This window comes from Oncorhynchus clarkii, chromosome 27, assembly GCF_045791955.1.
Source record: "Oncorhynchus clarkii lewisi isolate Uvic-CL-2024 chromosome 27, UVic_Ocla_1.0, whole genome shotgun sequence".
NCBI lineage: Eukaryota > Metazoa > Chordata > Actinopteri > Salmoniformes > Salmonidae > Oncorhynchus > Oncorhynchus clarkii.
In genome coordinates, this window is record NC_092173.1 from 25,286,934 (window position 1) to 25,301,599 (window position 14,666).

General features: G+C 41.4%; 1 pseudogene; it reads right to left on the minus strand.

The window, feature by feature from the left end:
- LOC139385743 (uncharacterized) overlaps positions 1–11,711 on the minus strand; it is a 32,409-nt pseudogene extending 20,698 nt beyond the window's left edge.
- Positions 11,712–14,666: the final 2,955 nt, after the last annotated feature.

A 14,666-nucleotide genomic window follows, 5' to 3' on the forward strand; every position in this document is an offset into this window, starting at 1 on the left:
TCGCTGAAGTTGGAGACTTTTATCTCCTTCACCAACTTTAAACATCTGCTATCTGAGCAGCTAACCGATCGCTGCAGCTGTACATAGTACATTGGTAAATAGCCCACCCAATTTACCTACCTCATCCCCATACTGTTTTTATTTATTTACTTTTTTGCTCGTTTGCACACCAGTATCTCTACCTGCACATGACCATCTGATCATTTATCACTCCAGTGTTAATCTGCTAAATTGTAATTATTCGCCTACCTAATCGCCTGCCTAATGTATATAGACTCTTTCTTTTTTTTCTACTGTGTTATTGACTTGTTTATTGTTTACTCCATGTGTAACTCTGTGTTGTTGTCGGTTCACACTGCTATGCTTTATCTAGGCCAGGTCTAAGTTGTAAATGAGAACTTGTTCTCAACTAGCCTACCTGGTTAAATAAAGGTGCATTTTTTAAAATAATAATAATACTTTTTTCAACAATTGTTTAAAGACAGATTATTTCACTGTATCACAATTCCAGTGGGTCAGAAGTTTACATACACTAAGTTGACTGTGCCTTTAAACAGCTTGGAAAATTATGTCATGGCTTTAGAAGCTTCTGATAGTCTAATTGACATAATTTGAGTCAATTGGGGGTGGCCCTGTAGATGTATTTCAAGGCCTACCTTCAAACAGTGCCTCTTTGCTTGACATCATGGAAAAATAAATATGCCAAGACCTCAGAAAAAAATTGTAGACCTCCACAAATCTGGTTCATCCTTGGGAGCAATTTCCAAACACCTGAAGGTACCACGTTCATCTGTACAAACAATAGTATGCAAGTATTAACACCATGGGACCACGCAGCAATCATACTGCTGAGGAATGAGACTTTGGTGCGATTAGTGCAAATCAATCCCAGAATAACAGCAAAGGACCTTGTGCAGATGCTGGATAAAACAGGCACAAAAGTATCAATATCCACAGTAAAACGAGTCCTATATCGACATAACCTGAAAGGCCGCTCAACAAGGAAGAAGCCACTGCTCCAAAGCGCCATAAAAAAGGCCAGACTTCGGTTTGCAACTGCACATGGGGACAAAGATTGTACTTTTTGGAGAAATGTCCTCTTGTCTGATGAAACAAAAATAGAACTGTTTGGCCATAATGACCATCATTATGTTTGGAGGAAAATGGGGGAGGCTTGCAAGCAAAATAGATGGCATCATGAGGACGGAAAAGTATGTGGATATATTGAAACAAAATCTCAAGATATCAGTCAGGAAGTTAAAGCTTGGTCGCAAATGGGTCTTCCAAATAGACCATGACCCCAAGCATACTTCCAAAGTTGTGGCAAAATGGCTTAAGGACAACAAAGTCAAGGTATTTGAGTGGCCATCACAAAGCCCTAACCTCAATCCTATAGAACATTTGTGGGCAGAACTGAAAAAGCATGTGCGAGCAAGGAAGCCTACAAACCTGACTCTGTTACACCAGCTCTGTCAGGAGGAATAGGCCAAAATTCACCCGACTTATTGTGGGAAGCTTGTGGAAGGCTACCCGAAACGTTTGACCCAAGTTAAACAATTTCAAGGCAATGCTACCAAATAATAATTGAGTGTATGTAAACTTCTGACCCACTGGGAATGTGATGAAAGAAATAAAAGCTGAAATAAATACTTCTCTCTACTATTATTCTGACATTTCACATTCTTAAAATTAAGCGGTGATTCTAACTGACCTAAGACAGGGAATTTTTACTAGGATTACATTTCAGGAATTGTGAAAAACGTAGTTTAACTGTATTTGGCTAAGGTTCCGACTTCAACTGTATATTGTTTCCTGCACGTTGGCTACACGTTTGCACGTCAATCGTCTATTTAATCTTTCCAAATGACATTTGGACTGGTTTCATATCCTCATTACAATCTCAACCACACTTGCTGATGTGTGATCTAAAATATATGATCTAGGCAATGTTTATGAAATGAGCCATATCAACTTACCCATTCATTTCTGTCTAATGTGCTGGGAGTATGTTGGTATTATGTAACACATTCTTGTCTCACAGTTTATTCATGAACCTGCACATATTTACTAAATGCTATCCTTACCGGCAACCTAATACATTGGACTAAATTCAACATGTTATCATTATGCATACAGTTTTGTACAGCTTTGCATAACCTTTATTGCATTTTGGGCAAAAACATTTAAATTCCCATGAATTCACTAGCATCCGAGCCAGGTATTTGCTTTCTCAGTTCCAACAACTTGTTTCTGGGTATAATCGTACTTGTACACATGTGGTCCAACGAAGAAGTATATGACACCTAGGATGAACAGAAATGTAACAATTAGAAAGAGTTTTACAAATTAAATGTTCAAATTGAGCTGGCATGGTCTTTGTTGTCGTGATGTAAAAGTAGCTAACCATCTTTGTAGACAGCAGCATCGATAGTAGTATTGAGCCCTTGGAAATCATCAATGATGTACTGTGGGTATCCAGCATCCATAACTCTTCGGTTTTCATTATAACTGAAAGAACATCCACAATACAGTTTCTCTGCAATATATTCAATATGCTATAATGATATTTTGTAATGTAGGCTAATGACTGTACACTGGTGATGTTTCAGAATGCCAGGCTCACCTGTAGTAAATGTCGTGAATGAAGAACAGCGTGCGTCCTGTTTTGACGATGTGGACCGCTGCGTCTACTTCCTGAACCCATGGTGGGAAGCCAAAGTTGCTGATGGGTTTAGGTTTGCCTTTCACAATGGAACCCTTCACCGTCCAGTACATGGATTCTGGAACAAACAGAGGATGGCTCATAGTTAGGAAGGAAACACTGTCTAGAGATATGTTTAACCTTTTATTCAATAATGAATAATGCAAGTCTTGGCGATATATGCTCTGCTCCTTCAGGGTGGCTCTGCTCCTTCAGGGTAGCTCACTGCCCAAGCAAAGCCTCAATATATAAAATGACTTAGAAGCAGTGAAGCACGGTAGACTATACCAATCCCACAGCAGGAAACAGAACCTAACAGGTGGGGTCTGGGGTGGTGGTGGGAGCAAAAGAAGGAAACATACTAGCAGTAGCAGAAAGCGGCAGCAGGGTGTCTGAGCAGAATCGGTCGGCTGAAATAGGCCGCCAAATAAGGTAGGTGTGATTGATACACTTCACTTTTTTCTCCGAAAATTAGTCCTATCATTCGTTACACACGGTTAACCATGATGGGGTAGTATGGTAGGAGATGTCTGTACCATGAATCAGGTAAGCAGTGGATCGCCGAGGGACCCAGAAGGCAGCATCAATTTTGGATTCAATCTTTGGCATGAAGTTGTTGATAGGACCTTCTTTTATATCATATTGCTGGTTGTGCTTGATCCATAGATACCTCCAGAAGGGGAGAAAAAAACATGACATTTGGAACCCCAGATTTGTTTGCTTTTCATTCATCAATACTATTGGCATTTCAACAGGGTGGATGGACATACTTGTCTTTGAAAAAGAAGGTGGCATCCCCCAGGGTGGAGACAGCATCAAAGGACAGGTCAGCTGAACATTTGTTCTGCAACATCAGAGGGAAGTGGGAACCCAGGAACCAGGGGCTGTAAAGTGGATTCCAGCCATGTCTGGGGTAGTAATATGGCTGACTGTTTTTTGGACCTAAGGCACACCAAAATAAACATTTAGTCGTTGTCCGAAATTGCTATTCCTATGTATAAACTATGCATTACAGTGCACAACTTTTAACAAGGGCCAAAGGCCCGTTACTGTATGATCTTATCCTACATTCAGAATTTGAATTTGTTGAATGGTCTCCTCCTTACCGTAAAGTGAGTTGATTATTGCTATGTCCTCTTTGGAGAGCAGGTTGTGTGAACTGCGACTGGATTTGTATGTAGGATACATCAGTGACTCTGGGTTTTGGGAGTGCCTTAAGCCTAAAGAATGACCAAACTCATGGGCTGCCACTAGATACAGGTTGAACCCTGAAATCACACAAACAGGAACATGCACAATCAGTTTATTTGGTCATTCTCTCTTGTTTAAAAAAAAGTAAACTACTGATCAGTACATCTAAAAAATAATTCAAATGATTCTGTAAAATAAAAATGGATACCCTTTGACCCTGCCGTCCAAGTTTCATCGTCGTCAAAGTGGGCATCGCCTCCAATTCCCTCTCCAGGGCCAAAGGCATGTGCCAAAGTGCCCTTAGACCCATCAAACGGGTAGGCATCACCGTGCTCTTTATGTCCCAGAGGTTAGAGAAAACACACAACAAAATGTCAGAGTCAAAGCAATTGTTTTTGCTACTCCGTTGTTTTGGAGCTGAGTATTAGGAGCATCAAACAGTAAGTTAAATGTTTATTATTGATTCATAAAGTATCTGTAAATCTATAAATAGTCAATAAAGTATATAGACTCTTTATAAAGTATACCTTAACGTAAAGTGTTATCTAGAAAGACCACGATAGGTGTTACCCACCAAAGGTAGCAAACTCCACCATGATGTCGGCCCTCTGTGTGCGTGACCTGACAAAGGTCAGAGTGCTGGCCCTGGCCCAGACACTGAGCGCCGACTCGATCAGAGAGTCCACCGTGCTGTGAGGCAAATCACTGGTGTACCTGCCAATGCTGCAAGATCAAACAATTACATTTAAAACATTTAAAAGACACTGTTATCTTCTTTGGGACTGGGGGCAATATTGAGTAGCTTGGATAAAAAGGTGCCCAGAGTAAACTGCCTGCTATTCAGTAAACTGCCTGCTAATGCATATAATTAGTAGATTTGGATAGAAAACACTCTGAAGTTTCTAAAACTGTTTGAATGATGTCTGTGAGTATAACGGAACTCATAAAAAATCCAACCAGGGAGTGGGAAATCTGAGGGTTGTAGTTTTTCAAGTCATTGCCTATTGAATATACAGTGTCTATGGGGTCATATTGCACTTCCTAGGGCTTTCACTAGATGTTAACAGTCTTTAGAACCTTGTTTGAGGCTTCTACTGTGAAGGAGGAGAGAATGAGAGTTGTTTGAGCCAGAGGTCTGGCAGAGTGCCATAAACTGATCACGCGCGCGCTTGTGAGAGTTAGCTGCATTCCATTGCATTTCTAAAGACAAAGGAATTCTCCGGTTGGAACATTATTGAAGATTTATGTTAAAAACATCCTAAAGATTGATTCTATACATCGTTTGACATGTTTCTACGAACTGTAATATAACTTTTTTGACATTTAGTCTGAACAAGTGATCGTGCATTATGCATTTGGATTACTGGGCTAAACGCGCAAACAAAAAGAAGGTATTTGGACATAAATGATGGACTTTATCGAACAAAACAAACATTTACTGTGGAACTGGGATTCCTGGGAGTGCATTCTGATCAAGATCATCAAAGGTAAGTTAATATTTATAACGGTATTTCTGACTTTTCTGACACCACTCCTTCTTTGGAAAATGGTTGGATGTTTTTCTGTGACTAGCGCTGACCTAACATAATCGCAAGTTGTGCTTTCGCCGTAAAGCCATTTTGGAATCTGACACAGCGGTTGCATTAAGGAGAAGTTTGTCTATATTTCCATGCATAACACTTGTATCTTTTATCAATGTTTATTATGAGTATTTCTGTAATTTGATGTGGCTCTCTGCACTTTCACCGGATGTTTGTTTGAGACAATGCATTTCTGATCATAACACACCAATTTCAAATTAGGTTTTTGGACATAAAGATTAACTTTATTGAACAAAACACACATTTATTTTGTAACACGAAGTCCTGTGAGTGCCATCTGATGAAGATCATCAAAGGTTAGTGAATAATTTAAGCGCTATTTCTGATTTTTGTGAGCCCTCTCCTTGGCTAGAAAATGGCTGTATGGTTTTCTGTGGCTAGGCGCTGACCTAATATAATCGATGGGTGTGCTTTCGCCGTAAAGCCTATTTGAAATCAGACACTGTGGCTGGATTTATGTGTATCTTTAAAATGGTGTAAAATACTTGTATGTTTGAGGAATTTTAATTATGGGATTTCTGTTGTTTTGAATTTGGCGCCCTGCAATTTCACTGGCTGTTGGCGAGGTGGGACACTACCGTCCCACATATCCCAGAAAAGTTATCCAGAGCGACTTACAGGAGCAATTAGAGTTAAGTGCCTTGCTCAAAGGCACATTGGCAGATGTTTTACCTAGTCGGCTCGGGACTTGAACCAGCAACCTTTTGGTTACTGGCCCAATGCTCTTAACCACTCTACCTGCTACAGCCTCCGGTGAGCTAATACACAAATCCTGTGATAATATCATGCCTCCCAGGTGCCATGGATCTAATTTCAGAAGAATAGGGAAAGGGGGATACCTAGTCAGTAGTACAACTGAATGGATTCAACTGAAATGTGTCTTCCGCATTTAACCCAACCCCTAACTGTTACCTGTAGGTGATGACGTTCTTGTTCCAACGGTTGACTCGGTTGTTGTGACTGTAGTCCTCTACATCAGAGACCCCACAGCGAGGGGTACTCATCACCTCCAGGGTCTCAGAGTCCAGACTGCCTGTGGTGTTGAGGCCAAAGAAGCTCTGCATGTCCTTCACCTTGGAGGTGAACGAGGGCAGGTACCTCTTGATCCGAGCCAAAGGTTGCTCTTTCTTCAGGTTGTAATAATTCCGGAGGTACTCCTGAGAACAGATGAAAGCTTCTGTAATGTCTCACTATCATATATCGTAACATCTTAAATCAATATTATGCAGACTGAGTAAGGACTCAATCACTTTGTTACAACTTCTTGTTGGAAACACTAGACATGTGGAAATACTGTAGCAAGGACAAACTTTATAGGAAATTGGAGGCAAAGGGTTCATATTATTTTCCCCATTCTTTCTAGTTCTGATGTTCTAGCGCAACTGTTGCGTGAGACTTGGCATAGCAGAACCATTAATGCTCAAACATAATTTTACGTCTGTGGTTCAGCAATAATGCATAGTTTGCTCAAATCCATAAAATAAATATAGGATTTGTTCAGACGCAATCTTGAAATAATCACAATTATCCTGCAGTTTAATGGTCCCGCAGTGCATATCACATTTACATTCTAAATTAAAAACAGATTTATTTTTGGAGCCTTGCCTTGCCAATCTTGGAACATATACTGTGCTTGATTGTGAGGGCATGTACATTCTGAGGTAATTGTGTTTAGCTCCGCCTCCCACCCACGACAACAAAAAAAGGATTAAAAAAATATTCTCAATATCTCACACAGTGTCATTACAGTATTTTGGGGGGGATTTTATTAGGATCACCATTAGCCAACGGCAATGGTGACAGCTAGTCTTACTGGGGTTCGACACATAACGAAAAATACATTACAGACAAAAGACTTTACAATTTACATACATTTAAAAACATTGACATGCGTGTGTGTGTGTTCATCTATCAGTTACACGTCAGTACATACACACAAAAGTAGGTTGCATGGGGGAGAGGCATTGTGCCTGAGGTGTTGCTTTATTTGTTTTTTGAAACCAGGTTTGCCGTTCACTTTCACTATATGAGATGAAGGGAGTTCCATGCAATCATGGTTCTGTATAATACTGTATGTTTCCTTGAATTTGTTTTGGATCTGGGTACTGTGAACAGATCTGTGTAAGTTCAAAATTCAAGCAATTTGGAATTTCCAAAACATTGTTTCTTATAAAAACAAGAAGCAATGTGGTAAATCTTTCCTCAATTCTTAGCCAAGAGAGACTGGCATGCATAGTATTGATATTAGCCCTCTGACTACAATGAAGAGCAAAACGTATCGCTCTCTTCTGGGCCAGCTGTAGATTAACTAGGTCTTTCTTTGCAACACTTGACCATATGACTAGACAATAATCAAGATAAGATAAAACTAGAGCTGTCACGCTCGTCGTAATGAGTAGACCAAGGCGCAGCGTGAGTAGAGTTCCACATATTTTAATAAACTCAAACTCACCAAAACAATAAAGCACAAACGAAACATGAAGCTACTGGTGTGCCCTCAGGCAACTAAATGTAGACAAGATCCCACAAACACAACGAGGAAGATGGCTACCTAAATATGATCCCCAATCAGAGACAACGATAAACAGCTGCCTCTAATTGGGAAATATAACTATACCATAGAAATACATTTCACCTAGATGACCCACCCAAGTCACTATCACGCCCCAACCAACACAGAGAATAAACAGCTTACTATGGTCATGGTGTGACTGTACCCCCCAAAGGTGCGGACTCCGACCGCAAAACCTGACTCAATAGGTTGAGGGTCCGGGTGGGCATCTATGATGGATGACACAGGGCGTCGGGCGGCTCCGGTGTGGGGCGCATCGCTGGAAGCTCGGACCATGGATCGTCGCTGGAGGCACCGTCCGTGGATCGTCGCCAGAGGCTCCAGACCGTGGATCGTCGCCGGAGGAACCGAACCATAGATCGTCGCAGGAGGCTCTGGACTGAGAACCCCTGCTGAAGGCTCTGGACCGCCAACCGTCGCTGGAGGCTCCGGACAGCCGACTGTCGCTGGTGGCTCCGGACCACAGACCATCGCTGGAGGCTCCGGACTGGGAACTGTTGCCGGAATCTCCGGACTGGGGAGGCGCACTGGAGGCCTGATGCATGATGCCGGCACTGGTGGTACCGGGCTGGTGACATGCACCTCAGGGCGAGTGCGGGGAGGAGGCACAGGACGTACTGGACTGTGGAGGAGCACTGGAGGCCTGATGCATGCGACCGGTACAGGTGACACCGGGCTGATGACACGCACCTCAGGGCGAGTGCAGGGAAGAGGCATGGGACGTACTGGACTGTGGAGGCACACTGGAGGCCTGATGCGTGGGACCGGTACAGGTGGCACCGGGCTGATGACACGCACCTCAGCGCGAGTGCAGGGAGGAGGCACAGGACGCACTGGACTGTGGAGGCGCACTGGAGGTCTAGAGCGCAGAGCTGGCACAACCCTGGATGCTCACTACAGCCCGGAAAGTCCGGAAGCTGTCACAGGACACATTGGGCTGTGACGGTGCACTGGCAACACAGTGCGTAGAACCGCCGCAGGATATCCTGGACCGAGGAGACGTACTGGAGACCAGGAGCGCTGAGCCGGCACAATCTGTCCTGGCTGAATGCTCACTCTAGCACGGTAACTGCGGGAAGCTGGAGCAGAGCGCACCGGGCTGTGAATGCGCACTGGAGACACCGTGCGCATTACTGCATGACACGGTGCCTGACCGGTCACACCTTCCCCATGGTAAGCACGGGGAGTTGGCTCAGGTCTAAACCCTGATTCCGCCAATCAAAAACATTTTGGGGGGGGCTCCCTCTCGTACTTCCGTCGTTGTTCTAACTCCTCATATCGTCGCCGTGCCGCTCTTGCTGCCGCTCTTGCTGCCGCCGACTGCTCCCTTGGATGACGATACTCTCCGGCCTGAGTCCAGGGTCCTTCTCCATCCAGGATTGCCTCCCATGTCCATTCCTCCTGGCCACGCTGCTTGGGTCGTTTTTGGTGGGATCTTCTGTCACGCTCGTCGTAATGAGTAGATCAAGGTGCAGCGTGAGTAGAGTTCCACATATTTTAATAAACTGAAACTCATCAAAACAAAACAATAAAGCACAAACGAAACGTGACGCTACTGGTGTGCACTCAGGCAACTAGATGTAGACAAGATCCCACAAACACAATGAGGAAGATGGCTACCTAAATATGATCCCCAATCAGTGACAACGATAAACAGCTGCCTCTGATTGGGAACCATATCATGCCACCATAGAAATACATTTCACCTAGATGACCCACCTAAGTCACTATCACGCCCCAACTAACACAGAGAATAAACAGCTTACTATGGTCAGAGCCTGCAGGACTTTTACTTACTAATTATAACATATTGAATGTAGTCCAATGTATTAGGTTGCCTGTAAGGATAACATTTAGGAAATATTTGCTGGTTCATGAATCAAAACTGTGAGATAGGATATTAAGTGTTACATAATATCAACACACCCCCAGCACATTAGACAAATCTTTACAACCATTGAATAAATATGTTTTGACCATGACAGTTTACAATCTAAGTTAACACCAATTAATTTAGTCTCCTCAACTAGCTCAACAGCCACACCATTCATTGACAGATTCAGCTGAGGTCTAGAATTTAGGGAATGATTTGTACCAAATACATTGCTCTTAGTTTTAGAGATGTTCAGGACCAGTTTATTAATTAATGGCCACCCATTCTAAAACTGACTGCAACTCTTTGTTTAGGGTTTCACTAGCTGTCGTTGCTGACAAGTATAGGGTTGAATTATCAGTAAACATGGACACACAGGCTTTGTTTAATGCCAGTGGCAGGTCATTGGTAAAAATAGAGTAGAGGCCCAAGAGAGCTGCCCTGCGGAACACCACACTTTACATGTTCAAAATTAGAGAAGCTTCCATTAAAGAACACCCTCTCTCTTCTGATAGATAGATAGATAGATAGATAGATAGATAGATAGATAGATAGATAGATAGATCTGAATCCACAATATGGCAGAGGTTGAAAAGCCATAACACATGTTTTTTCAACAACAGGTCATGGTAAATAATATCAAAGGTTGCACTGAAAACTAACAGTACATCTACCACAATCTTCTTATTATCAATTTCTTTCAACCAATTACAAGTAATTTGTGTCAGTGTAGTACATGTTGAGTGCCCTTCTCTATAAGCATGCTGAAAGGCTGTTGTTAATTTGTTTAGATAGAAATAGTAATTTGGTCAAACACAATTTGCAAAGAGCTGGCAGCAAACTGATATGTCAGCTATTAGAACCAGTAAAGGCAGCTTTACCATTCTTGGGTAGAGGAATGACTTTGGCTTCCCTCCAGGCCTGCTACTTTTCTGTAGGCTCAGATTAAAGATATGACAGATAGGAGTGGCTAATACTGGCTATAGATTCAGTTACCATCCTCAGTAGCTTTCCATCTAAGTTGAAGTGATTTGATTCGATGATCTGATTCGATGAAAGAATGAGGTGAACTTATCTTTCTGCACCAAATTATTTTCTGTCATTGTTTATATCATTGATCTTGGCTTCATAATACAGATTATTATTATTTTTAAGTTTAGTCACATCATTTCTTAATTTGTAGTAAGTCAGCCAGTCAGATGTGCAGCCAGACTCCATTTGCCTCATCTCTTTCAACCAAAAGTTTTTCAATTCCTTATCAATTCATAGAGCCTTAACAGTTCTAACAGTCAGTTTCTTAAACAGGTGCATGTTTATCAATAGTTGTAAAATCGTATACACAATTTTATACACTATCTTTTGGAGACTTTACTTTCCTGTATATAGCCACTATATTGTGATCACTGCATCCAATGGGTACAGATACATCTTTAGAAAAAGGTTCTAAAGCATTTGTAAAAATGTGATCAATACATGTGGATGATGTAGTTTTTCCACATCCACAGTCATCCACCCTCAAACGTTAACATGTTATTTAAAAAGTGCATTTTTACGTACAGTAAACAATGTAACATGCAGTCCTTGTAAAATGTCTGTAATTTTGTAATTTAACTCATTAAATTATACACTTACTGTGGCCAGCTTTAGGTCCTCTTGGGTCTGTCCTGTGAGGTGTGCCGTGACCTCTTCTTCAGGAATAGATGTAGGAGCTGTAGAACATGGACCAGGCAGAACCAAGACCAGAACACAGGTCCAACAGAACAGAAGATGCATTTCTAATAGTAACCACACAGGATTGAAGTGGGGCTAGTTTGCATAGAGTAGCAAGTGCTGGTCAATGGGAAAGCCTTTTAACTGGTTATTATGAGTCATACTCACTCCGCCAAAGCCATGGAAGCCTCAAACAGCAGTATGGAAATAGGGAGGGGTTTAGTTAGAGCAAAGGGAGAGACGAAATGCATAAAAAATCATATCAAATGTAATATTTCATTGACGTTGTTATATAGTATGATAGTACTGTATGATATGTTTTCCTTTGACTATTGAAATTGACATTAAAAGGATATATCTTAATGATATTCTCTGTCAAGCTGTGTCCATGACTCTGTGCTGATGTTGTGACGTGGATAAGTCCCTAAGACCCAAGTTTCTGTTGACAGTTAGTGAAATAAGTTGCTAACCCAGAGATAACCCCAGAGAAATGATGAAACTGATGCAGTAGTGAAGAAAACAGATTTGTTTTCACAATTAGCCTATGATCTGCAAAATATATTTGTCAGTAGACGGAAATAATTATTTTCTTCCAAAATCAAATGATAAACATTTGTCATTTCATCATTTCTGGTAGCTACCTTCACTTTGTATTGCATGTGAACTGACACAACCAATATAGCTATGCTGTCCACCAACGCATTCCAGTGTCTCCTGAAATACATTTAAAAGTTAACTGTTGTCCTAATTTAGCAAATCCATTTAACTCGTTTCTATGAAGAGCATCTAAAAAGGAACTCAAACTGGCTGTAATTGTAACTGTTGCAACTGTGGTTGGCTTTGGGCCTTTGATAAAGACAATGGCTGCCAGCCAGGATGCCTGCAGTAGGCCTGGTGGTTCCATGGCAAATTCAGGCTACAATTAGGCTTGATTGGGTGCTTCTGAGCTCAGATTTATAGCATCAGCAACATTCCACTGCTTGGCAGCATCCTCATTCTACATGTATTTTTCTCTGCCCTCCGCAGCAGGACTGCAGAATGTGTTAGTGCATGATTTGTGTTATGATTGAATTTCATAGTTCTTAAACATACACTTTAAAATATATACAGTGCTAGCCAAAAGTTTGGACACACCTACTCATTCAAGGGTTTTTCTTTATTTTTACCATTTTCTACATTGTATAATAATAGTGAAGACATCAAAACTATGAAATAACACATGTAATAAGCAAAAAAAGTGTTAATCAAATCAAAATATATTTTATATGTGAGATTCTTGAAAACAGCCACCCTTTGCCTTTATGGCAGCTTTGCACACTCTTTTTTGTGTGTAATTTCTTTCCTTCTTAATGCGTTTGAGCCAATCAGTTGTGTTGTGGCAAGGTAGGGGTGGTATACAGAATATAGTCGTATTTGGTAAAAGACCAAGTCCATATTATGGCAAGAACAGCTCAAATAAGCAAAGAGAAATGACAGTCCATCAAGGTCAGTCAATACTGAATATTTGAAGAACTTTGAAAGTTTCTTCAAGTGCAGTCGCAAAAAACATCGAGCGCTATGATGAAACTGTCTCTCAGAGGACCGGCAATGGAAAGGAAGACCCAGAGTTACCTCTGCTGCAGAGGATAAGTTCATTAGAGTTACCAGCCTCAGAATTTGGTAATTAACTGCAGATAGCACCTCACAGAGTTCAACTAAAAGACACAGCTCAACATCAACTGTTCAGAGGAGACTGCGTGAAAATTGCTGCAAAGAAACCACTACTAAAGGACACCAATAATAAGAAGAGACTTGCTTGGACAAAGAAACAAAAGCGATGGACATTAGGCTGGTGGAAATCTGTGAATCCAAATGTGAGATTTTTGGTTCCAACTGTTGTGTCTTTGTGAGACGCTGAGTAGGTGAACGGATGATCTCCACATCTGTGGTTCCCACTGTGATGCATTAAGGAGGAGGTGTGATGGTGTGGGGGTGCTTTGCTGGTGACACTGTCTGTGATTTATTTTGAATTCAAGGCCCACTTAACCAGCATGGCTACCACAGCATTCTGCAGCAATACTTCGTCCCATGTAGTTTGAATTTAGTGAGATTATCATTTGTTTTTCAACAGGACAATGACCCAACAGACCTTCAGTCTGTGTAAGGGCTATTTGACCAAGAAGGAGAGTGTTGGAGTGCTGCACCAGATGACCTGGCCTCCACAATCACCAGACCTCAACCCAATTGAGATGGTTTGGGATGAGCTGGACTGCAGAGTGAAGGAAAAGCAGCCAACAAGTGCTCAACATATGTGGAAACTCCTTCAAGACCGTTAGAAAAGCATTCCAGGTGAAGCTGGTTGAGAGAATGCCAAGAATGTGCAAAGCTGTCATCAAGGCAAAGGTTTGCTACTTTCAAGAATCTCAAATATAAAATATACATTTACAGTTACTACATGATTCCAAATGTGTTATTTCATAGTTTTGATGTCTTTACTATTATTCTACAATGTAGAAAATAGTAAAAATAAAGAAAAACCCTTGAATGAGTAGGTGTCTCCAAACTTTTTACTGGTACTATATATCTTTATTTTTGAGAGTTACGGTAATGAAAGCTGATGTTTATAGTTTATTAGGCTGTTAAGTGTCATTTTGTGTGGGAACATTTGAGGGCTTGAAGTCATTTGTGGGCCCCCAGATTGGGGTAGAGAGGAAATGCGCTGAAAGAGTGAGGAGGGTAATTAAACAAGCAGGAGCAGTGTCTTTACTTTCCCATAGTCATGTTTGCCAGAACAAAACCATTGCCAGATTTGCTCTGAGTAAAACATCAGAAATTATTCAAAATCCCTTATGAGAAATATTATATTCCAAATCGTATCTCTTTTTATATTTAATGAGGGAATGTAAGACAATATCATAATAGTTTTACTCATTATGTTGTGCCCCTCCGATCAGCATCAGGCTTCTTGGAGCTTTGTTCCTGTATTGAATTCTGGTTCTTAGCGATGTTGAGTCCTCTCAGTTTGGAAATCTATCCCTA